We start from the raw sequence: 26,996 nt of genomic DNA on the forward strand, positions 1-26,996 counted from the left end.
GAGTGAAATCTTTGTTTTATTTTGGGAGGAAGCTTCTGGCAGGTCTGCAAGGTTTTAGACAGACAGAATGGGTCTTTCTAATATAACACCTGTTTGCAATAGGTACGAACAATCTGAATTTCATGGTGTCCTTTATCAATGGAGTCTCAGTAAGAGATAAAAGATATAAATGTGACTGTGTCTCATTACCACCCACCAAAGTTTCAGGAAGACATTTTTCTTGGCACTGCTGGGTCATTTGATATACTCTCATTATAGATATAAATACAGATGATACAGATATACATACACATATAGAAATGTATATATAGATATGTAATGTCAATATCTACTAAGGAATTCTCTAGAAAAAGATCACCCTGAAAGTTAGAGAAGAATTAGGAGGCAGAATACTTATTTTTAAATTAATTTATTGTGTATACATGTTTAGTACGTGTACATATATGCATGCATGCATTTTTAAATGCATGTACTTTAAATCCTAAGAGGAAGAAATCCGAAAGCCTTCGAGAATATAATCAGGCTGATGTGTGGGGTGACACTCAGGGAGTTATCTGCACGTTGAAAGCTAATATGCTTTTTAAAAAGTCTCATTATTGGATCTCTTAGCACATCATTAAATCAAATTTTCTTAAGAGTATTTAATGCCCTTCCCCGGCTCCTCAGCCAAGCCCAGGAATGTGGGGGCTGCATCCGGCACAAGTCCGCAAATCTCTTCTCTTAATTCCCACTGCAATTTAGTTTTGTTATTTCAAATAATCCCTTTGTTCTCATTCGTTTCATTGGCAGCCTGTAAACAATACAAATTCAACATTACATGGCCATATAAGCCTTGGTTTGCAGTTAAAACAAATACAAATTTCTGATGCTAGAAGTATGTGGATACATTTTCTGTAGCCATGTTGATAACAGCTGCCTCCACATGCGTGCAGCTTCTTGTTAGGAGCGTGGAGAGGAGACAGAAGACGTTAGGAGCTCCAGGGTCACTGGAACATGATCTTCCCTTGCACGCAGCATTCCATGCTGAGCTGGCGCGAGGAGAGGCCCTAGAAACACCTGCTGACTTCCCATGGCGCGTCTGCCGAGCATTTCCATGATTTCTTCTCTCCCCCACCCTCCTCCCGTCTTCTCCCCGTTCTCTCTCCCCTGCTTCCCTGCTGGCCATATTAACCCCAACATCTGAAATCACTATGATTCCCAAAGCATGATAAGTAAACCTGGTCTCTAACTCCAAATCAATTTTTCAAAATTGTACTTTTGTTTGAGAGTCTTAGTCCATAGTTCATGGAATATAACAATGACAGAGCCTTTTGTGTAATGTCCACTTTCACTCAAAAGATTAAGAGACGAGTTTCCTATGAGGGAGAGAAGATCTTACACCCATCTGGGAAAGTTGCTGGACACGCTGGGTAATTAAGAAGGACAAACAAGCAGTGGCTTTCTCATTCCAATGTATGGGGCTGCAGAAAAAAAAAAAAAAGAAAGAAAAAGAAGAAAAAAAAATTGAATTCAATAGATTGTTAATAGGAATTACAGAGAGAAAAAGTGGGTCTTTGAACAAGTAAATTTGGGACATGCTGGGCCAGATAAAGTTATAACATGTTCGCTGTAGACTCAGAATTGAAAAGTCCTCAAGACAGAGACATACTGTGAAACATATTTCAAATTACATTTAAGAAAAGAAGCATTTAATAATAGGAAAAGCTTGCAAGTGCATTATTTTGATAAACACACTCTTGGAAATGTCAGTTGAATGGGTTTATCTCATTTATCTATATGATCAAATAAATGTTCACACACAAATATTCGTAGAAACACTATTCACAGTTGCCAAAAAGTGGAAACAATCCAAATATTCATCAACAATGAATAGATAAAGAAAAAAAAAACTGTGGCCTGTCATACAGTAGAAGGTTATTCAGCCATAAAAAGGGATTGAGAACTAATAACTGCCACAATCTGGATGGAGCTTAAAAATAGTATGCTAAGTGACATTAACCAGACAAAATAGGTCACTTATTATATGGCTCCATTTCTACGAGATGTCCAAAGCAGCTGAGTGCATACAGACAGAAACAGATGACTGGTTGCCAGGGACTGGAGTTAGGGAAAGGAGAGGGACTTCTTAATGGGTTTTGGGTTCCATTTGGGGTGATGAGAATTCTCTGAAACTAGATACAGGGTGGTGGTTGTCCAAGATCATACATGTACTAGATGCTGATGGATTGTTCCTTTTAATATGGTTGATTTTATATACCTTGCAGTCCATCTTAACGAAAATAAATATTTGAGGAGCTGCTTTGGAAACAGGCATTACTCCAGGTACTAGGGTTATAGCAATGGGCCTGTGTGACACAACCCTATCCTCTGAAAGCTTCCAGTCTGGGAAAAAAGAGAATCCACCTCACATGGTCCAGTGCAATGCAGCTTAGGTAAGAGGACCCTTCTAGAGAGATGGAGAAGGGTAAAGAGCAAAGGGGTGGTACCCAGGGTCAGTCAGTGCGGGAGGCTGCTACCACACCTGGTCACAAAGGGCCAAGCAGGGGGAGATAGTGTCACAAAATCCCACGGAGATTTGGAGCTGCAGCGAAGGGACCCCAAAGCGGAGGAATTATAGTCATGAGGAGTTGCAGCTTCTACTATTAACATGGCACAGGAAAAAGGAAGTAGTGGGGACAGAATTATTGATTCTTCTCTCCCTCTGACCAATCAGTCAATGCCTGAAACTAACAGGAAGTCAGAGAGAAGGTGGCCCAGAGGATGCCATCCATAATGGTCAGTCTTCTGGCCAGAGAGCACAGGGGAGCAATGAACTCACAGATACACAGAGAGAGGTGGACATTAATCCAGAATTACACCAAGAGGTGTTGTTGGCCTGAAGTCTTGTTTGGCGCTATGCATGAAATGATAAGATGTTAGAATTTTAGATATTATTGTAAATTGCTTAGATTTTTTTAAGCATCAGATATTATCATGGTTTAGCTAGTATTAGGAGTCAAGACTATGGGTCAAAGTGCAAATTTTTTGCTACTTCTGACCCCACCCTCCCAGACCCCAGTTATCTAAGCTTCATTTATTCTAAAGTCAGATGCTGGGCACTTAATATTTTAAAAGATCATCCTCAGATACAGTGTTTGAAGATCAGGTGGAAAATTCACATCTGTCTCATCATTTTTGTTTCAGTTTCACTCATTATTCTCGCAAAGTTCTTGGGTCAAGAAATGGACATTGTTCTCCAGAAGACCAAATTTGATAGCCTTACAGATGGAAAGATCTTATTTTGAAAGGGATCCCATTTTCCTATACAACACAAATACAGTCTCTTTGGTTGTGGTGATCTTCACGGACACCTGTCATTATTTTTGCAGTGTTTGTGAGCATGAGCTACATGTCACCCATTGATGGGGGCACTGGGGTTTTCCATGTCGTAACACACCAATCAGAAGTGTTGTCTTTTATGTAAAAAGAATGCCCTTTCTGCTAAATTGGCAACTCTATAGTTGAATTCTTGAACTATATTTTACCCCAGGCAGATGTCCCCAGACAAGGTTCCCATTCCAGATGTCACTGGGACAGAACCCTCCTGAGCAGCAAGTCTGTCACCATGCATGGTCCTTTTCCACTGTGTCAAATCCACAGCCTCAGGATATGACATGAAATCAGGATATTTTGCTGAGTGTTTATTTGTCTATAGTCTACTTTTAAAAATGTGTGCTTACCTTATTCTTCCATAGTATATTCACAACTCCATATAGGGTATTTTGGAATGGAGGTAGAATCCTTAAACTTTGCAATATTGTGATAAGTATCTCCCAAATCATTACTTCTGGCTGTTTGTCTCAGGACTGCAGGAGGTGCCCAGGCCATCAATCCTGGGGAGAAAGTGCACGGTGACTACAAGGTGTCAGAGATGGATTATCAGAATGGGCTGGTCTGGCTAAGGTGATGGACGCCTGCAAATGTGTATATACGTCATTGATATTTATGATCAATGATCTATATATACTTGGATATATATATATATACACACTATATATATATATATAAATCCCCTCTATCTTTTTTCTACAAATGAAAATCCCTATGAAAGAATTAGGTTATTACATTATGTTTTCTGAAGTATAATTTGCTATTCTTACCTGGATTACTCATTTTTGAAGACCCCTGGGACACCTCTTGAGAGGGCATATATATTTTAAAGTTTTTTTAAACAGTTCTGAACAATAACTGTGAAGGCCTCGGAGAGGTTTGATGAAAATGAGTGAGCATATGTTCACGGAAGAAGAGATCAAATTGAAGGATGGTTTCCTCGATAGAATCACAAGGCTCAGAAAGATAACGGTGTGAGATACGAGTTCAAAGGGCTGGTGTTCTTTCTGCTGTTGTTGAATGTAAGGAAACTGCTTCTCTGCAGAAATCAAAGCAAAGATTCCTGGAAGGCAAAACAAAGGAGGGTTTAAAATGCTGAATCTGTGTTTCTTTACATCAGGTGATTAAGGTGGTTATCTGATAAAAGAGATTTATTGTAAAGGATCTCAGCAATTAGCAAGGGTCATTATGGACCGGCTTCTCTGTTCTTTCCCCTTTTCCCAGTTTCAACCTGCCCCCTGCAGAACAGGAACAGCTTATGTCGCCTCCGTGAAGTGGACAGGTGCATGCTCATAAAACTGCATCCTCTCTGCCTCTGGTTCTGGAGATCTTTTAATTATTTAGTTTTTATAGCACTGCAAGCTCTTGTAGCTTAATTAAAGCTCTCATTTCCTCAGGAAGTGTAGATGCACTTGCTGGGCAAGGACTACAAATCTCCAGTGAATCAGTCTGAAAAAAAAAAGAAGAAAACTAGTGACTCTTCCCAGAGGTATGGGATTCAGAATTTAAAACAAAAGAAAAATATATCCTTCTCCAAAAGTTTGCTGGGAATTGAGATTAAACACCACTTTTATTCATTCTACCAGTTACATTTGCCACCTCTATTTTCTTCTGTCATTATACTATGCATTGGATTTTGTCTCTGCTTCCTGTCTGGCCATGAAGGAAGTGTACATCATGGAAATATGGGCGAAGCATAGTGAGGAATCCAGGACATTTTTAGGAGAATTGGCACTACAGACTCACAGGTGCAGAAACTTTGTCTTCCCAAAACCAAAACAGATAGCCAAAAGAAAACAAGAGAATTTTGCATGGATACAGTAGAAAACTGATCAAGGATTATCTGCAGAGTCTCTGGAGTGCCCTCCAGCTTGGCGATTTCCTGGGAAGGATCCACTCCATTCACCATAATGTTAAAAGCACAGCTCAGACTTATTCAAGCAAAGGGACCTGTGAAGGACCAGCAGGAAATAAAAACTGTTTGCGCGTGTGACACAAACAGCTGACCTTTGAACCACATGGAGATAAAGGGCACCGACTCCCGCACAATTGAAAATCTGCATATAACTTTTAATTCCCTCAGAACTTAACCACTAATATCCTCCTGTTCGCTGGCAGCGTTACTGATAACATAACAGTCGACTAACACAGATTTTGTAGGTGTGTATTATATACCATAGTGTTTCAATAAAGCTAGAGAAAATAAAATGTTTTTTCAAATGAAACATTTGAAATGTTTCCAAATGTTTTCCAAATGTTTTCTCAACTCTCCAAGAAACGTTTCAATGTATTTATTCAAAAAAAATCTGCATACCCATGGACCCACGTATAAGTGGAGCTGCACAATTCACATTTGTGTTCAAGGGTACACGACACAACTGTAGTGATTCCCGCAACACACGACAGATGTTAACAAGAAACACAAAATGTCAAATGTATGAGACATAAAAAATTGTATCCAGACAACAAATCTATTTTGGGGGGCAAGGGGGAAAGTATCTTCAAGGAAGAAAACATGATGCAAAAGACATGAAAATGTTTGGTGTCATTTCTATAAAAGTTAATCTGGACTGCGGCGAACCACAGAGCAAAAAGAATGGAAAAAAATAATGCAGTGGGACAAGAGGATCCGTTGACATGTGAGTTGGAAACGATAATGAAAAAGTGGAGGATGCCATGGGTATATGTGGCAGAAATGGTAATAGTTAGGAACATTTTATGACCGGATAAGTAAAAAAATTACCAATGACACAGGGAGCTTTCTTGACACCCAAAATCTGCATCCAATCCAAATGAATGTTAGTGGTGATCAAAAAAACGAACTCATGGTCTCTGCATTCCATTTCTTTCCTAACACATGGGTAAATCACTTTTCTTAACACCATGTTCAACCGTCTTCAGGAGTCACGGAAAAGATCGGGGTGAATGCGTACCAGATTTTTCACTTCATGAGGAAGACCTCAAAATCACTGTGAAATCTATCAGCTGTGTAATGAGAGAAGTTAGAAGCCTCTGTGTGTGTATTGGAAACAGAATTTATAATTGTATTGATTGTTTTCCTTCTAAACCACATTCCTTTCTCTTGAATTCTTTTCTGTGGGCAAATTCTGTGAACAGTATAGATGGTGGAAAAATTAAAAAAACAACAACAGTGAATGGAATTAGCCCACTGGGGAGTCAACAGATGATAAAGCTAAACTCCAAAACTATACTTGGAAGTTAAAATCAATGGTTAAGTAGACATTTGGTGCTTACGGGTTCTTTCTTTTATGCACTGAAAATGTGTTATCTGCTTCATTGTTCTCTTCTCAATGGATCATCACGAAAGTTTGAAGCCGTAACTGTGAAATGCCCTAAAATTTCTTTTTTGCTAATGTTAATTATGCATAGTTAGGAGAAGCCATAAATGTCCAAGAAACAAACCGTTGCCTAACTCAAATGTAGCTACAGTATGGAACTCTAGGATGTAAGGCGGAAACAGGCAAAAATTAAAAACCGCACGGGAGGGGTTAAAGGTGAGCGGTGGCTGATTGCCAGGCGTGTCTGGATCTGCCGTGCCATCCTGTCCTCTGAAGGGAAAAAGCTCCGTTGCATGTTTATGAACAGGCATAGGTTTTTCAAGGAAGTCACATATGCATCTAGGGAGATAGAGACGTTGAAAAAAGTCAAGCAAAACACTTTTTGCTGTGGATAGCACATTGTCCAGAATGTAAAACTTGATATTGAGATCATCATTTGGAGGCGGTTTGTTAAGAAACCAAGAAGAAAGAAAATACCCCAAACAATCCAAAGCAAATGCTCGTCTTTTCCTCATGAATGCCGCAATTTAGAGGCATGCTGACCATCCTTTTTTTTCCACGTGTTTTGTGATGGCGAGACAGGTGTCCTGACAGAACTGTGAAATCACTGGGACTAGAATAACCAGTGTTTTAGGGCATTCATTTTCAAGTTGGGGAAAATAAAAAAGGGAGGGGCGGGAGAGAGAAATGACAGAAATCCAAGTAAGCTGGAGTTTCTGGGGGGTGTGGGCAGGGTGGAAAAGGCGAACAAGAGACGGGGTGCTTTGGAGCTAGACGGATGCCCACTCTTCTTTGGGTTGGTCTGAGTGTCCAGTGAGGACCCCAACAAGGAGTCTTTAGCAGAACATTGTCCACAAACCAGCAGTGAGAATTCAGTAGCTGGTGCCCTGAACCTTCATTTACTCCATACTTGACCCATCACATGGGCACACACACTGTCCAGCAGCCAAGGACCTTGGGAAACCCAACAGCTAGGGACATGGGATGACCCTTCAGCTAAAGCCCTTGGGGGACCCCATGTCTAAGGACCTTGGAGGTCCCACCCAGTTGCAAGCCAGGGCACAGGTGGTGAACCAGAGAGATTCCACACCACACAAATCTGGGATGAAGCACTGCTAATTGCCTAAAAACACCTCTTGAACCCAAGAGAGTTTCTCTAAGACAACTTCAGGATACCAGGAGCCGTATGCTTCTCTGGTATCAAGTGGACCATGTGACCCTTCTCATGAGATTCGAAACGATTTTGTAAAATGCATGAAATTAGAAGGTTTTGCTTCTATCTCCCCAAATGGCATAAAAACCAGAAAAATCCTGCCATGGGTGAAGGTGATCCAACTCTCGGTGACTCTTAAATAGTTCATCTAGAGGGAAAAGATGAAAAAAGAGTGTTACGTGCTTAACTGTTTCAGTGATTTTAATTAAAACATTTGTCATGCTTGAGACTAATTAGTAATTACATAAGAACTTTATTATGTCGTGCCAAGAAAACATTACTCTGAGTTTCAGAGCAAATTTGAGTTTCAAGTAAATAATTGTTTGTCAGAATTAATTACTTCATAAATAATGTAGCCACAGGATCACTTTATTGAACTTATGTTTGTTCATAAATTTGTCGGGGTCTTCTTTTCTTCAGGACTACAATGTGTCACATTGTTTAATAACATTGAATGAAAAAGAAAAATACTCAATGATTTTTACGTAGAAAAAAGTGCTGCTTATGCATAGCATTTAAGGGCATGGTGTTATTTAGAAAATATATGAATATTGTGAAATACATAAACAAGCCCAGAAGTTAAACAAGCTCATGCTTTTTTTTATACGTTAAATGGGGAGATGGAATTGTAGAAGATGTCAGCATTTCAGTACCTGTGACCACATTTCCATGTTGGGAGATTATAGATATCAAGCCCTCACGGAGGGACAGTCCCATGGGCTCGTTGTATTCAAACAGTCCATTGGAGGAAATACTAGAGAATTGATACATCGATGATATAAGATCTAGATGACCCACAATCAGGGCACTTATGTGAAATCCACATTATGACTATAATTTGTCTTTGAGCTGCGAGAATATAAATTGATCTCTCTCCTTGGAAAGGTGACATTCCTGATAGCTCTAAATACAACATGACGTTGTAGAAGGTCACATTTAATACAGGATGGATCAAAGTAAGCTGACGTCCAGGGAACAAAATCTACAGAATTACTAGAGCAGGAAGGGAAACGTAGGTGGACCTCTGTTAAGTGCGTGCGTAGCAGAAGGGCAGATTTGTTATGACCCCTTGCATAGCCAAGAAAATGCAAGTTCTTTATTGCTTGAGACTGTTTTACCCCATATGAGTTTCAGTTTGCGGCTTAGCGTATCATCCCAGTCTGATTTGAAAACGCCACCTGTTCTGTAGGTTAATACAATTTGAGTTTCTTTTCTTTCTGTTCTTTTTACAAGGTGGCTTTTGCGGGTTTGTCAAGAGTGAGGAGCTGCCGTGGGGACAGGAGACAGGGGCCTCAGGTTTGTTTATCTTTGTTTTCTGTGCTGTAGGGTGCTGGTCTGAGTTCATGCTGGCCTGGAGACCTGCTGGGGTCTGTGGGTCCCACCTGCATAGCTCACATCTATCTCTGCTGCTGAAGACCTTTTTTCCTTATTCTCGAACCTGCCCTGGGAAGTGGCACCAAGCTTACCTTTGCTAATGAGACTCCATGGTTCTTTCTGGGTTGACCCTTCGTGGTTGGGCTGGGACCCCTCCCCCCTTTAACACTGAGTGGAGTGACTTCGTGATGTGAACCCCCAGTTGCAGAACTAAACGCACGAACCATGCAGTTGTACATTCTCTATTTCCCTTTCTTAGATCTAGGACCTTTTTGATGGATCATGGATTCTGTAGATAAAGTTCTCTCAATCCCTTCTTACCTTTTCCTATGGGTTGATCCGTGTTCCCCAGAAAGATATGTTGACATCCTGATACCTGGGAAAGTAGCCTGTTTGGAAATAGGATCTTTACAGATATGATCAAGGGGAGGACATTTGGGCGGTTTTGATCCAAAGTGACTGGTGTCCTTTTAAGAAGAGGACAGACACAGAGGAAAAGCCACATGGAGACAGAGGCAGAGGGGGTCACAGCCACAGCCCAGGGCCTCCTGGAGCCCCCAGAAGCTGAAAGAGGCAGGAAGGAGCCTCCCGTGCAGCCTGCAGAGGATCTTAGGGCTCCGTCTGGATCACACAGCCACTCCTGGATCTCAGACGTCAGCCGGTAGAGAATGAATTTCTGTTGCTTTAAGACAACACATTTGTGGTCATTTCTTATGATGGCCCTAGAGAACAAACATTTCTATGGAGAAATGCAAAAGATAAAAAGGCAGGAAATGCACCCAGATGTTTGCACTCCCCTGCCCCCCGAAAGGATCCAGGGAGATTGATTTTTCTCTATATCCTTGTGGCTTCCATTTTCTCCTTAAAGTCTGAGAGCAGGGTTATTCCTTGAGGAAGAGCCTTATCTCCTACTGTTTTGCACTGGGATCATGGGATAGTTGATTTTCTTTCAAGACAGTGTTTCATTTGAAGGCAGTCACTTAAGCATTTAAAATACACACTCCATGGAGAAGTCTCCTAAACCTGGGTCACCGCATCTCCCCACGTTATTTGCTTGTTTTGTGTTTCTCTGTGACGTTTCCTATCCGTTTGCATATGATCCGCCCCTGCCCCCAGACACCCACACGGAGCTCCCAGTAGAAGCTAAGGTCCATGAAGCCATAGCTGGATCAATTCCAGCTTTGTTTCCAAAAAGGGGGGTTGGCACAAAGTACATAGTAAATAATTATTAGTATCTTTTTGATCCATGAAGGGATGTGCTTATTTTTCACTGAGACTTTAAAGCTTATCAGACTCAAAAGACCCATTATCTTCCACGGTTTCTCCTGGAAGACCAAATATAAATTATTCTCAGTTTTTCAGCTCATGGGAGGAGCTGAGAACCTACGATTTTCTGAACTTCTTTTCTGAGCGATGTCTCTAATGTGGGATGGTATAGAATCATTTTTGCTGAGTTGAGTTTCTTTTTAAACCAGGAACATGAAAGACGTAGGTACGTTTCTGTTCCCCCAGGGAAGATGCTGAAATGTGCAGCCAAAATTAAGAAAGCGTGTTGGAAATTCACCAGACCCTGATGAGGGTTACTTTTTTCATCCTGAAGACTCATCTATGGTTTTAACAAATTTCTCCCACGTAACTTTTTCATCTTTGGGTAGCGAAGGAAAAGCTCCGTCAGGCTAGGTCTGAGTTGACTTGATTTAGGAGTCCACACATTCGCTGTGCCTGAAGGCATTATTGATGTGTCTGCAAGCGTACTGCAAAACAAATTAAAGTAATTAAATGGAAGTAAAAATCCATTTAATGGCAAAAACAAAATTATTAAATGGCTAGACAGTAATCAAGCGGTGCATCTTAATTAAATAAAGTGAAATGTTTTCACTTTATTTTGGAGGGTCTCGCCATTCCTTAGAGACTTTCCTGATGTAGACATCCCTGCTTCGAGATCTGCCGTGGCTCTGGGTTCCTAAGCTGACACCCAGGCCACCGCTTTCGATATAGAGCTTTGTGGGAGGTACGAGATGTTCTAGAATCTTTAGGAAGATTTTCTAGATGGAGAATAGTCTATGGAAGCTCAGAGGTATGGCAGCTGAGCAGGACGAAGCACACCCTTTTTTTGTGGGGACAGACCAGAATTTGTAGTCCGGCTCTAGAATAGTTTGACTGGCTTGTCAATCCCACCAGGAATCTCCCTGGGCTCAAGTTCTTACTCATCTGATCACGAGTTTAATGGAGTTTAAAGGTCCTGGCCCCAGGGGTAGATACAGTGAGCCTTTAATCAATACCAATGATATCTGTGGTGCCTGTTTTTTGAGCCCATGCCCTGGTATGTAGATAATGGTCCCCCAAAGATGCCCTTATCCTCATCCTCAGAACCTGTGACTGTCTTCCCTTATATGACAAAAGGCACTTTGCAGGTCTGATTTTGTCACAGATCGTGAGATGAGGAGGTGATCGTAGATTACACAGTAATCTCTGATTTCAATAATGAGGATGCTCGTAAAAGGCAGAAGAGATCAGAATGGCACAAGGCGAGGAAAAGGAGCTTCAAGAGGGACAAGTGGGGGGCATGAGATGAGGAACACACGTGCCGTCTGCAAGCTGCAAGGGGCAAGAAGTACTGCAGCCACAGAGTGGGCAACTGGTGACCCAGAATTGAACTCCAGGGAGCTTCATTCCCGAATCAGTGGGCTGACCACCTCAGCCTAACACCCACTCAAAATCTAAAGACGACCTGGGAGACCATATGGCTGACGTGGCTCATGGCTGCAACGGTACTGCCTGTGTCGGTGATTTGGAAGGTAATCAGGTGTTACTCATCTTGGTCGGGACTCTAATTATATCTGTTATCATCTTCCTAAATGTCGTGGCAACCTTCGTTGGTGTCCAGACCCTGGGAGAGGGTGCTGAGCAAATGCTTTCAAGCCGAGGTGAGATTAATCACAAGGACCGTCAGAGATGGTACAGAAGAATAGGGCGGACCCACACGCAGACCCAAATTCATGTTCTGTCTCCGTTTCTAGTATTTTCCCCCCTCCAACGTGGCTGAATGCATAAGAGGATTTGTTCAGCTAAATGTCTTCCTAGTCCGGCTCTGTCTTCCAGGCAAGGAGGCTTCCTGGATGCAGATTTCTGGCTGTAGAGCTGGCAACCAGGACTCCACGCTGATGGTGGAGGTTTGGCACGTCGCGGCACAAAGTTGCACCACTTAGGATAAACGCTTTATTTCCACCAGCAGGCGATATGAGATTCTTAAATAAACTGGAAGGTTTAGAGTGCCTTCCGTTTAAGAGCAACGTCCTGTCATGCTCTCGACCTGAGAAGGGGTCCAAAGGCCAGTGTTAATTCCGTTGTCTCCCTCAAAATGTTAAACAATCCAAATGGTCATTTACATTTTGCAATGACATTTTATCGCAATGATATTTATTTTCTTTTCTAAAACCACCAGCCATTAAAGTGATACGGGCACTTCCTATTATTTGATGTGAATGTGGGTGTGAACATTATACTGTCTTCGAGCTCATTGTGTGAACAGCTTGACGTGTATTATCTATGCCTTTAGTAACATTCTGTCAGAAGAGTATTACTTTTCCTACTTTACAGATAAGAAAAATCAAGTTCACATAACTTAAGCAATTCATACAAAATCACATACCTATTAAGTACTCGAGTGGGGACATAAATTCAAAATTATAGAACTCCCTATCCCGTGGCTCAATTATTATGCCATTTAAAGGGACATGCCTGCCAGACTTTATTTTGTATCCACGTGCAGTGTTCATTTTTTTGCATTCCTAATACAAAAAAAAGAAGTGTTATTCTAAAATCTACACTGAACACATGGATATTCACTCCTAAGGGAAGGAATATTTTGAACGTAATATGCCATGTACCATTTTTGGGGTGATTTTCTGCTTTTAGGGTGTGTATAGCATTTCTCTTGTTAGTTTGACGCATGGTTGAATTAAGAGGAAGGGATACGAGCATTTGCAGCAATGAGTGCTGTGTTATTGACATCTAGTGAAATGTAGTGGGGAAATCTTTGAAGCTTTAAAAGGGAAATTCCAGGGTTTTTTGGTTTGCTTGTTTGTTTTAGGCTTACCTCTGCTATATTGTTTTTCCATTTCATTTACTTTTCCCAAACGACAGTCAACCACAGAGCACGGATATGAGATGGTGTATTCATGTCATGCAAATCCCACCCCTATTTCAAGGTAACGTCTTGATATGGTTTTATGGGAGTGGTTTTGCACAGTTATCATAATGAATTTTCATTATGCCTTATCTTACAGTGTCTTGTAGCATTTTCCTCAGCGGTTTTGTGAGACATTTTTAGGTTGCGTTTCTGAGGTCTCTTTTTGTCAAAAGCGACAGAAACTGAGCTGAAACTAGGTTAGGCAAAAACATAAGCAAATTGCATTCAGTGGGTGTACATTTGGCCAAGATACACACAGAACCCCTCAAACAGTGTTATCAAAGCTCTGATATTTTTTTTCTCTGTGTCTCAGCTCTCCTCCCTTCTGGACTTGGGTCTTTTTGCACAAGGAGTTTCTCCTCGTTGGACCTAGTACCGTGGTTTCCAAAGTGTCGTGCCTGCACGAGAGGCATCAAGATCCCTTTGGGAATGTGTCTGAGGTGCAGACTCTTAGGTCCTACTGTCCGTACACAGAGTGTGGACTGTGGAGGCGAGACCCTCACAGTCTATGTCTCGACAAGCCCTCCGGGTCATCTCCAGGTGGCCTCTCTGTTGCCAATTCAGGCCTTCTGATCTCCCTGGAACAATCTAGATGCATGAGGGACCATGTAAGATGTTTGGGAGAGGCTGGGGTCAGAGGAGAAAATGGTACGAGAAACGGAGATTCGGAGGGCAACCTGAGACTACACAGGGAAGGTGAGTTCCCAAAGGCAAACGGGAATTCCGGAGGGGTGCGTACAACCGGGGGTCACGTCGCTCTTTCAAAACTGGGTCACATTACACAGGTTCAAGTGCAGAATCTCTGGGGTTGAGCTTTCCTGTTAGATGTGCTAGGAACCTGTGGCCAAGTGATGTTGATTTAATGCCAACACTAGTGGGGGGATAATATGACAACTGAGGTGTAACAAATACTTGGGAAAGAGGCCGGGGGAACCGTGCACAGAGACCCACCCTCTCCGACGCATTCTATAAGAAGGCACAGTACTGCCTGAAGCCCCAAATGCACGTGTGTTCGCTCTCACAGAGGGAGGGTCTCCCTTGCTTATTTTAGCCCATGAATATAGGTAAGGTGATGCACGGTTTCCCCTCTGGGGCCGTAGAGATTTAGAGCAGTGTCCATTGCTGTGCTTTTTTGTGTCTGAGGGTTGGGTGAAATTATGGGCTGGGTGATGTCCCCATAAATTCCTATGTTGAAGTTCAAACCCCCATTAACGATGAACATAGTGGTATTATTTTGAGATGGGGTGTTTAAGAGGTAACCAAGGTAAAATAAGGTCATTAAGATGAATCCTAATCTAATAGGATGGGTGTCCTTATAAGAAGAGGAGATGAGAACACAGACACGCATAGAGGGGGGACGCCCCCCATGAGGACCTGGGGAGAAGACGGCATCTACATGCTCAGGAGAGAGGCTTACTGTCAGGTCAAATACTACTATCCTATGGTTCTGTTTCTCTGGAGAACGCTAATACCACACCTGTTTTCCATATTTTCCAGATCATTTGGCATCACATTTAAGATTTTTTTACGGACACTCTGGCATGATACAATTTTGCACGGACAATAAATCATTGCGTGATGGTGGAGGGCTTCTAAGTCCAGTGGGGACAGGGATTTCTGTAGGGTTTTAAGAATGAAGCTTGGATGCTGCACTTGGGAAGCAGTTTAGCTTTCTGAATTTCAATTCCTTTGCTACTTGAATGAGATACGGTGGTGTTCTATTCATGTGCCTGTGAACTGAGTTTTTTAAGCTATGAATGAGCCTGTTCTGTTAACACGCTTTTAAAGATGGAAATGAAGGCAAATGAGTGATTGTGCACGACGTTCTTATCTTAGTGCTGGTGGGCGTGATCTATGTCAGGAGGCTACCTTGTCCTCCAGGCACGGGGTAAATAGGGCAGGACAGCCTTTTCTGGCCAACCCAGGCCTTAATGACCTGAGTGAGTGAGTGAGTTTGTTCTGATATCTTTCCAAATTTTTCATGCTCCTCATTCCCTATGGCTCTTGGGATTCTTGACAGTATTTGATCGCTTAGTGCGGACCATCTGGGAAGAAGGTGTGACATGGTGAAAATGAAACCATCTTTAGAGATGGGCAGAGTGCAACCCCGGAGAAGTGACCCTCAGGCTTTAAAATGGGTGAGGACAGAAGCCGAGGAAGGAGGAGCCTCTGCATGTGATTTTAAGATTCTACACAGTTAAAATGAGCTCTGCGAAGAGATGGGGCTCAGTGCCCAGGCCGTCCTCGATAACAAGGCATCCGCTGCCACCTCTCTTGAGGTCGGATTGGCCCACCTAGCCGCATGCATCCCACACTCATATTCCTAATATAAAAAGAATCACCTCTCTTATTCTGAGGAAGATGGCATCTCGAGAGGACGGTGTCCCTGCAGGGAGAGTTGTCTGCTCAGTGGCCCAGCCCTGAAGTTCTCCTTTATCATCTTCGTGCAGACTGCCTGCCTGTCCACGGATGTGATGTCACGCTGGCTTCTTAAAAGCAATACTCCAAGCCTTGCAGGAAAATCAAACCCTATTTCCCTCAGGTCTCCTTAGGGTACGTGGGAGTGGCCAGAATTGCCACACAAAGCTTTTCACTCTGTAAGGAAACACCAAATGTAAATAAAATCAGAATTCCTCAATGTAAGAAGTGATACATTGATACTCATTGCGCTATTTCTTTCTCATCTCTCATGCAACATGCCCTCAGAGAGCACCCGGTGCAACCAGAGGAAAACCACTGCTGTTTTTATGTCTGGGAAATAAAACGCAGAAGAGAATCATGTATGTACAACTAATGAATTGTCTTAAATCCTTTTGCAACGAGATGGAGTCCAGAAGACAAATAAATTCCCTAAAAACACTTCAGGTATGTAGTTCCACTCAATTGCAGTTAAAACATTATTATACAAAGAGAGTTTGTTTATGATATATGATTTTTTCCTATAACATGTTGTTTATTGAGAATTAAGCCCCATTAAATCCTAAAAGTAATTCTACTGTGGTTGGAGGCTGGATTCTTAAATGATCTGGGATGCGTGTTTATTAAGCACTATTTGTCTTCGTGCTTTGGTAGGTTGGGTGACACTGGGAGGAAAAGTTCCCTGGTGCGTAGTAAGGGAGGCGTTCACGTTGGTGCAATGCATCATATTCTTGGGAATAGACAGGGATGGAGCAGAGCCCAGTGTTGGAATGCGTGGCTTGTACATGGGGGTTGAGCTGTGCCCCCCATGCCTGCCCCCTCCCATGCCTGTGTTGACCTGGTCCTGTCAGCGTCTTACTCTGATTCCTCCGGCAGGGGATTCTCCCCATTGGATGTTATTTCTGATGATGACCAGGTCTTTGAGCAAGGCTGTGGGGTGACCCTGGATAGGCACATGTCTGCACCTGAGTGTAGAATTAAGGATATGAAGCACCGCATGATTTACACCCGCAGGAACGAGAAATGTGGACTGGCAGGACTCTGAGCTGTCTTCTTAAAACAGCGAGGCTGCCAAGCTCTCAGGTACGAACAAGTTTAGGAGCAGGAAAGTGTTGGAATGCTTCTCCAGCCTGCTTCCCTTCTGTAAACCTGACAGTTATCTTACTGCCCCATGTTGAATGCCTTTATTTCTGGACATCAAAACTAATTGTGTTTTTAAGATCTCCTTCTGCAAGTCTCATATGTTTGCTTAGACTTTTTTATGGTGTTTCCACATGCCTAGATTTTCTTAGGTCAATGTCAGAAAATCTAGAATCTGAAAAAGGAAGATTCTCATCTGGACCCTACAACTTTGAGACAGTCAGAAAATTTGCAAGTTTTTATAAAATGCTGAGGCGCTGTTACCTTTAGAAGTAACTGCTGTGGGTCAAAATGCACTATTTTGATTTGAATTTGATTTGACATGTTATTCCTTCCTTTTGAATCATCTGGTTCTACAAAAATCATAAGGTTTGCAACATTAGCTATGAGCTGGTCACCTATGCTGTATGTTTCAAAACACATCTTAAGATGTATCTTGAACACTGCATTTTCTATTAACTTGCGTATTCTAGATATTTTGTATAAGTGGAATGATACGACTGTTGTCCTTTTATGTATGGAGTATTTGGGCATCAGGAAGAAATGGGGAGTTATTGCTTAATGGCTCTACATTTCTGTTTGGGATGATAAGAACATTTTAGAAATAGAAGGTAGTGATGGTCACACAAGATTGCCCATGGGTTTGATGCTACCGAATCATTCACTTAAACATGGTACAAATGGAAAACTTTATTTTGCATATATTTTACCATCACCCCAAAAATTTAAAAATCAGTAAATGTGAACACAGACCTGTGACCTCCACACATCTGTGGAAGTGTGCATTTGAAAAATATTTCTGTATCTTTTGTGAAGTAGCAGTAAGATATTCTTTGTCGTACGATGTCAATTTCTGTGTGTTCCTGATGAAACACATCATTTTTTTCCTGTGAGGAAGCCTGTATGAATCTGTGCCTCTGTGTGTATGTGTTTATTCTTTTTTTTCTTATGATTTACTTAATTGTAATTGCATATAGTTTGATTTTAAAAGTTGTTATTGAGATATAATCAACATAGAGCATTGTGCAAATTTAAGGCATATAACGTGTTGCTTTGAAATGCTCATATATTATATATACAATTTTAGATATTTGATACACTTATTACCACAGTGTTAGACAACGCCTCTATCATGTCACATAATTATCATTTCTTTTCTGTGGTGGGAACATTTAAGATCTAGTCTCTTAGCAACTAGCATGCTGGAAGTATGTAATAGAGTGTTGGTAACTATAATCACAATGTTGACCTTAGCTCTGCACCACCTCCTGTTCTTGTAACTGGAAGTTTATACCCTTTGACCAGCATCTCCCCAACATCCACCCCACCCCACCCTGAGTCCCTGGCAACCACCATTCATTTGATGATTTTTTAATCGGAGTATTAGACACATAACATAAAAGTAACCATCTTCACCATGTTCAAGTGTACAAGTCAGGACCGTAGAGGCGTCGGCTAACACTGCGGTAATAAGTGCATCAAATACCTATAATTGTATCTATAACATATGAGCTATATTCCAAGCAACGAGTTATATTCACAACGTTGAACAGCCATCACCAGCATTATCTCGTTCCGGGAGATTTTCACCATCGCCCAAAGGAGACTCCGTCCCATTAACCATCTCCCCTTCCCCAGCCCCCGACGACCTCCATCTGCTTTCTGTCTGTATGGATTTGCTTGTTTCTGGACATTTCGGGTAAATGGAATGACACACTCTGTGGCCTTTATGTGTGACCTCTTTCCACTGAGCATTGTGTTTATGTTGGGTTCACTCTGTATGAATGTTTTTTAGGTTAAAAAAGCCACTCCTGTGAATGCCTCCATTTCTGCAGTCATGCATGATGCCCAGACTAGTTCCATACCCACTCATTCTGTTCTTACATTTTCTACCTATTTTCTGCTTAATAATTTCTTTAAAATTAGTTGAAACCAATATCTCTACTGTGTGCTTAATGAAGCCATTGAAATACAGTGATGGGGGCAAAATAAGATTTTAAGCAAAGAGGGTGGTCTAGCTTGCTGTCAATCAGGAGTTTAATTGTTCACATTTTTTTCAGTGTAGGTTTTTAATTTTCTTTCAGTACACCAGAGTTTCTCAACCTCGGCACTGCTGAGGCTTAGGGGTGGATAATTCTTTTAAAGAAGGGCTGTCCAGCCATCGTAGGACGTTTGCAGCATCTCTGAGCTCTACCCACTAGATGCCAGTAACACTCCATTGCCTATAGATGTCGCAGAATCAGTTATTTCTGGAAGTTACCCAATGTCTCCTGCAGGGCAGATAGGGGTGGCAAAAGTATTCTTCATTTAAAGCCTTTGACCTAAAGAGTAAAATTACCGCATCTACGCAATTAGAACTCAGCTTAAAACACAGAATGAAAAAAAAATCTCCAAGAATTAGGATTATCAATTTAAGCATCGTATAGAAAGATATTTTGACTGCACTCTTTCTGACGTCCACCCCAAAGTGTTGTGTTTTATTAAAACTACATTCAGCATGCAAAGGACCCTGGAGATGCTACACAAGAACCTATTTCTTATCCTATTTTTTAGCCTGTTTATCATGCATATGAGATTATCAGGGTACAAAAATGCTAAACAAGTTGCTTGAAGGCGTGTCTCTAGTTGTGAGTCAAGATGGTTTCTCTGCATCCTTCCTGGTATATGATGGCCTGGAAATATTCAATCACATTCTGAAGGATGGTTGGAAAAAAAATGCACAATGAAACAGGAGACAAGCTAGGTGATCAACGCGACTGAAATGCAAAAATGGCTTTTATTTCCTTTTTTAGGCTGAGAGAACCACCATCCCAACTGATTGGGTTACATATTCTGGCTAGGGAGAATTTCCTCTCTGTTTCACTGTTTGGTGAATTTTAGGCTTTTGTATTTTGCAAGGTGTATTTTTGTTTTCCGTGTGCAGGTTGAATAGGCTCATGAAGCATCTCCATGGCCAAAGTAAATATGGGAAGTACTTGTCACCTAAGATAAATTATCAAAAATATTCCTACATCTGTCTGAGGAGGGAAACATTTTCAAATAGAAAGGAATGGTGGTTGGACATCCTGCTGATCTTAAAACATGGAGAGATGTGACCAAAGCAATTTCCTCTCTGACAACACAAGACTTGAGGATTTTGACTTTTTCCCTCCCTATGACATTAAATATTGCTTTTTCTCCAGAGACAATTTTTGTTTGTTTGAAGTATGCCGCCCCTTTTCCTTTTTAGCTTTGGGGTTAGCTGCAACTTATAAAATGTGCATTTCAGCTGCTGCTGAAATTACAAAGGTCTTCTGATGGAGCTTAAAGGCTGATTTGAAAAATGAAGGGGAGTTTTGTTTAATCAGCTTCCAGTGTTACGGTGGCTTAAAAATATTATTTCACCTGCCCTAAAGGAACCTTTGAGGTTATCTTCTGACTGATTTTGTTGCTGGAATAAAAATACTGATTGCTAAAGGTTTTATCTCAAAGAACAACTGCAACTATAGTAGTTTCCGTAGGAGCGAAGACATTTGTGAAAAGTTGTTTGCAAAGCAAACTGCTTTCTGTTTGTTTTTTTTACTTGAAGGAGGTTGTCTTTCCTCTCTGTCCAGTCTCTGCATAATTTCATATAGGCCAAGGGCTTTACATAGAACGTGCAGCTGACGATTCTCCTATTTAAACAGCCACGTCAGACCTGGCCCCTGAGCTCCTGCCAAATTCACCCGTCTGCCTAGCCGTGCACCAACATCCTTAATAAGCCATATTCAGGATGGAGATGAAGGTTTTCAGTTATTACTTGTGCATGATTAGGATAAAATTGCTTGTAGATTTATGAGAATATATTGATTTTTCCCCCTATGGTATGCTTCATTTCTATCTCATTAATTATCATTCTTATGTTTATTGCTCACTTTAAATGTGTTTAGGAATTCCTCTAATTAATTTTGCTAATTTCAATCAACGATCTTTGAAGTTACTTAAAAAAAAAAAACCTAATTAATGGCTACACATTTATATATGCTTTGGGAGATCGACCTATCATGTATCTATCTGGCTATCACCTATCGATATCAATATCTATCAATCTGTACTTCTATCCTCCCATATATTTGCATCTAGATCTATTTATATCTGTATCTGTATCATCTATATCATTACATCATCTGTATCTGTATCTTCAGTGTATCTATATCCATATGTATGTCTGGCCCCAAATGCACATCATTCTCAATGTGTAAATAAGGGATAATCAAACCACTCTTCAGCAAAGGAGAAAGGGAAAAACTGGCTGCAATTCCTCTCATCCCTATGGGTCCACCCGCTTCCACATGACTTGGGTGCCCCTTCCACTGAGAGATGGACTTTACTTTTTCGCCCCCTGCAACCTGGTCCTCATGATGCCATTAACTTCTACCTCCCCAGAGGGTCAAGCATGCTACTGAATTTTGCATTTTCTAATGGACTTGCTTTATTGAGAGCAGTACCTTGCATGCATGTATCAACACATTGACATATTCAGATTTTTGTGCCTTTGACTTAGTCCAAATGGAATCATCCTCTGTGGGTCTCCTGCAGGTTAGCCTTTCCTTTGGATTCCATTTCCGAGAGGAATGCACCTCCCATGCAAACACCTCCAGTGCAGTCTATCACCAGGACATCTTTTTCCATCCCACCATCGATGGGCGTTTGCGTCACTTGTATTATTTCGCAAATACAGACAGTACTCCTGGGAAAATTCTTACACATGTCTCCCAAGTCACTCAGAGTGGCTGGAGCATAGACGCTCTCCAAACACTGTCGATGATGTCAAAGTGGTTTTCAAAACAAGTGATCCATGTTTTATCTGTATCTGTACCCTTGGCATCAGAAACTCGGTTTTTTTTTTTTCAGATTGCTACATGTCTCACCCTCTCTGCTCTTGCAGACATTTCCATTTTCCATTCATAAAGTCGGGTGAGAAATGGTATCTCCCCATGATTTCTTTGTGGTGGATTCCAAAGCATACAACAGAGAGTTTTCCATGGTACTCTGAGTATTCATGACTTAATCCTTTCTGAGGGTTCTACTAGAACATACCCTTAAATATTAAAGATGGAATAAGTTCCATCTTTATTTATTGTCTTCTGTTTAGCCTGATGCTAAGAACTGGGAAGCTTATGAATTGCTTTCATTCTCAATGGAATATTGAAGAACATTTTTTTTTACTACCCAGAGGGAGAACAAATAGGAAATTCAGTTGTTCATTATTTGAGAAGCCATGTCAAACTGAACTCAATGCTTCTTTCTCTGAATGGATTGCTTGGAATGATCTAAACCAAAGGTGGAGATGGGTTAAGACAGGATAAAAAAAACACTTCCTCTGTTTGTGAGGAGCTGGAGTGTTTGTTTGTCCATCTGCCTGTAGGGAAATCTCTCTCTCAGGAGACGGCTTGAACTGTATCTGCCGTGAATGCCGCGCGCCTTTATTATGAAAGACATTCAGCGTTTTATGTCAAGTCCTTGTTAGATTTGCATTAGTGGTGATTGGAGGCTCTGTGTATTTAAATAGTAGCACATGTCCTCAAAAAGAGTCTGTTTACCCTTTTCAAAAGTGGTAAGACAATGAGGGAAGGCAGTATGGAGGGAATTAGATTAGAACACAAACTAATTATTTAAAAAAAAAGTAGAATTAACTTTAGGTCTGAGTAGCTTTCCTCTGGGCTCCTTACCAGAGCTTATACACCAAATCCATATAGACAGTCATGTCGCAAACTGTCACGCATGTACTGTCCCCCTGGGGAGCTTGTCAAAATGCAGATTGTGCATCTGTAGGGGTGGGGTGGGGCCTGAGATTCTGAATTCGTCACTTGTTCCCCACGAGACACTGATGTGAACCGTCCCTGAACTCACTCTGTGCGCCGAGGCTTTGTAATCGTATATTCCTTGGGTCTCTTACTCTTTCAGTTACTTGTACAACAATTTTTGGCTGCTTCTTGTCATTACCAGCCTCTTTAACATTGAAGTGACTTTAAATTACTCGGCTAGCATCATGGTGTGACTGGACATCATTGTAGACATGTGGAGCTGAAAGGGATTTTAGAGATTCATACCATGCACTTCAAAATGCTTAGCAGAATCAAGTCTGTCTCTTTGCTTTTTATGAGGTGACTTTCACACAACATATAATGCACCATTTAAATACGCAACTCGATGGCATTTTGTGCATTTTTGACTGTTGTGTCAGCCCTGTTTCTAGCTAGTTCCCAGATATTTTTATCATCTCTGCCCCATGAAGCAGCCATGGCTCATTGCCACCTCCTCCCAGCCCATGGTAAACAAAGATCTATTATCTGTTCTTATGGATTTTTTCTATCCAGGGAATTTCAAGTAAACAGAGTCATACAATAGGTGGTCTTTTGTATCTGGCTTCCCTCACTGAGCATCATGTTTTTGAGGTTCATCTATGTCATAACCTCCATAAGAGCTTCGTTCCTTTTAATGGCCGTGTAATATTCCACCATATGGACATACCCACCAACTTTTGTTTATCTGTTTATCCATTGATGTATATATCATCTGTTTCCACTCTCTGGTGTTTGTGGATAACATGAACATAAACATGGGTGCACGTGTATTTGAGAACCTGTTTTCAGTTCCTGGGGGTATAAGTTGTTTTTAAGTGAAGCCCGATGCAGCTTTCCTACATCAGAGAAGTTAAAGCTTTGCCTGGTGGAAGCACAAGGCATATTGACTCCCTGGGTTTAGCCTCTCTCTGTTGTTACCAGCTCTATACCCAGGGAGACACGCAGGCTGGCCTGGTGAACGGCCCCTGGACACTAAACCCAGTTCTATAAACTACCAGCCTTGTTTCACAGAGAACAATGCAGTGGAATGATTTCCCCAACATGGTGTTTGGGAGGGTAAGGGGGAAACTTCCATCTCTCAGCTTGCCATGCTGTGATCTGTGGAACCCGACCTGAGCTGTTAAAGAACAGAGTAAATATCAACATCTTTTATGTTCTGTGCACAACGATTCCTATAAACTGAGTTGAGTATTGGGAGGCTATGGAAGTCACCTGTTTTGTTTTTCCTTCTATTTCTAGAAAACCTGACATTTAAAAATCATAACTTTTGAGCTCACTGATACTGGGGATCCCTTCATCCTTCCCCCCTCAACTTGATTTAAGGGTTTCCAGTAGCTGTTAAAATAACCATCTAATGGTTGCATGAATTACCTCTGCAAAGAATCTGTTTGCAACTGAGGTCATATTTGGAGGTTCTGAACATTAAGATATGCACACATGTTTTTGGAGGGTACAGTTCAACCCCTTCAACTGATACTGAGTGAATTCCTTATTTTCACAAAGAGCAGAGTTTGGAACGAACACAAAATGTGGGAAATTGCAAAGCTATGAGGATATTTCTATGGGAAAATATTGCAATTGGAGATAATTTACTGATTGTGACATATACACACTTCATGGGATAGGACAATATTCCCACACCACCTTTGACATTTTCCTTCATAAGGGATGACTTGATATATTATTTAATGTCAGCATTAGATAGTTGGGCTTTTTACCTAAAAAGTAAGAGCCATGGAGAAAAAATATATGCATGAAAAGCTTCCCTCAGTGTTCTGTCCACCTTCTCAACACCATGTAATCAATTCTCCAAACTGCAGCCAGGGCCATTTTCCTAAAATTCACGAGTCCAGTGGTAGTGTACGTGCTCCAAGCCCAAGAATGGCGGCTGTGCCTGGTGATCTGAACGATTCACACTTCTTTATAGGGTCCTTGATAGCTTTTGTGGAGTGGACCTTAGTTATCTGTCTGCACGGTTGCATGATGACTGTCCCTGCTTGCTCCAAACACACTAGGATCTCATAATATGTTTCCCTCTTGCTTCTAGGTCTGTGGCCATGTGGCTTTTCTTTCCTGGAAAGAAAAATATCTGCCTCCCTCTACAATGTTCTCTCAAACTTTTCATCAGAGATATTCCTTGGACATGTCCCATCCGAGTACCTTTTGTCACACTGTGCTGGTGGCCCTCTTTTGTGTTATGATGACTTCTTTTATGATTAATTTCCTAACTGGAGCCCAGACACAAACCGTGTCTTGACAGTGATGTCCTCTGTGTGGGAGACGGGAGTGTCCTGTCTGCATGAATCGGTGGGAAACCTTTTGGAATGGCTTGAAACGGAATCATGAACAAATAGGATCACATTCACCATAGTTTTATTTCCCCTGAAAGCCATGTTTTTTTGGACAAGGGCAACACAGCTCCAAGTTATCATTTTGTCGGTGATTTTTTTTATGCAAGGTTTCTTCTCTTTTTTTTTTCCTGCATGGATTCTAGGGCGTTGTACTGACGGGGAGAGACAGCCTTTGAAAACTCTCAGCAAGACAGCATTTGTGTTATTGTGTTATCAGAGGCTCCCGATCAGGGTCCCCTCGGATGAAGAAAAAGTCACTTAACTGATGATGCTTCTCGGTGAATAAAGGCTGGCATCTGGTTCTTTTCAGGCTCGGCTTTGAGGATTCTCCCTAGAAAATGGCAAGTTGAAAAGATTATCTTGGAGTGGTATTAAATAATAGAGAATGCTTGAGCCCAGAAGGGCCTCCGTGCTCTCTGCAGTCTGAATGACATTTGTATAGCAAGCCTTCTGGCTTCCACAAAAGAGCTGGCTGCAAATAGGAAAGGGGAGAAAAAGGGGAGGAAATATTAACACTTCCCTTCCATGTCTTTAAGGCCTGCTTTCCCTTCTTGGTGTTGATGGAAGGCAGTTTTACGATGCGACGAATCTGTAGGCGAGCGAACGCTATCAAAAGAGACCGGACGGATGAGAAATGGTTCGGAATTAGATGGAGATGGTGGTGGCCCAGAACACTTTGAGGGGGTTGCAATTTACGGTAACGCAAACAGAAGAGAATATAGTTATTATTCCTTAGAACATGAAAAAAGAATCTTTGTTTCCTTAAGGAGTAAACAGCACCATTTGGGAGGAAATAGCCCCAAGGAGAACGGTTTGGCACAACTGCAAACTGTTGAAAGATTTTCCAAGTGAATAGAGAAGAGATGCCTGATTGGAACAACGATCCTTTACCTGTTCTGGGTGTTACTTAAAAGCATTTTCAAAGATGAGCGGTCACTGTGGCCAGAAGAAGGGGGTGCCTTTAAAATGTGCATTTCTCACGGTCAGTCCTTCATCTTTGTTCCCGATTCTCAATGTCTTTCTCTCCTTCATTTTCTTTCCCGTGCATCGCCCAAATGCCCTACATAAGAACAATATGTCTGTGACTGTCACAGCTTTGTCCAGGTTTGGGGACAATGCATGAGCATATAAACAACTGCGTGCTTTATTGTCAGTACAAATTCATATCCTCCCATCTCAACCCTGTTGCCTGGTAATTTTTTTTTTAATTTGTAGCCTCTATTACTTTCCTAAGGCTGCTGTAACAAATTGCCGTAAATTTGGTGAAAACAACAGAAATGTGCACCATTAGAGTTCTGGAGGCCAAAAGTCCAAACTTGAGGTGTGGGGAGACTGGTACTTCCTCTGGAAGCTCCAAGGGAGGCTCCGTCCTGCCTCTTCCAGTTTCTGGGGGTTCCAGGGGGCCCTGGGCATGTGGCTGCATCCCTCCCGTCTGTGCTCCATCTCCAAATGGCTTCTCTTCTGTGTCTGTGTCCCCCCTCTTCAGTCTCTTACAGGGACACGTGTCACAGGATTGACACCCTACAAGCAGGGTGACCTATTTTGATACCCGTAGTTAAATCACATCTTCCTGACGAGCGAATGTGAATTACTTTGCGAGAACCATGGCCACCAGGCTAAGAACACAGAACGTCATGACAAGATGATGTCTGCATCTTCCCCTTTCTAACACTGAAGACATTTAACAGGCAGTATCAGGCCTGGGGTGGCTGCTCCAGAAATGAGTCCACGTGCGTTACCTCTCACACTGACCCAGTCGAAATATGGATGATAAGCAAGGGTTGGCTGAGTTAAGGAAGCCGGGGAGAAATCGGA

General features: G+C 41.7%; 1 long non-coding RNA gene across 2 annotated transcripts in view; it reads right to left on the reverse strand.

The window, feature by feature from the left end:
- Positions 1-422: 422 nt before the first annotated feature.
- LOC140847418 (uncharacterized) overlaps positions 423-26,996 on the reverse strand; it is a 371,005-nt gene continuing 344,431 nt past the window's right edge. For both annotated transcript variants that reach the window (XR_012127406.1, XR_012127405.1), the window contains exons 4-10: positions 15,790-16,042; positions 9,577-11,009; positions 6,113-8,029; positions 4,601-4,818; positions 4,140-4,432; positions 3,720-3,872; positions 423-1,460 (exon numbers count right to left, since the gene is read on the reverse strand). This is a non-coding gene — a long non-coding RNA (uncharacterized lncRNA). The remainder of the gene's footprint in view (positions 1,461-3,719; positions 3,873-4,139; positions 4,433-4,600; positions 4,819-6,112; positions 8,030-9,576; positions 11,010-15,789; positions 16,043-26,996) is intronic.

Source organism: Manis javanica, chromosome X, assembly GCF_040802235.1.
Source record: "Manis javanica isolate MJ-LG chromosome X, MJ_LKY, whole genome shotgun sequence".
In the NCBI taxonomy this organism is placed as follows: domain Eukaryota; kingdom Metazoa; phylum Chordata; class Mammalia; order Pholidota; family Manidae; genus Manis; species Manis javanica.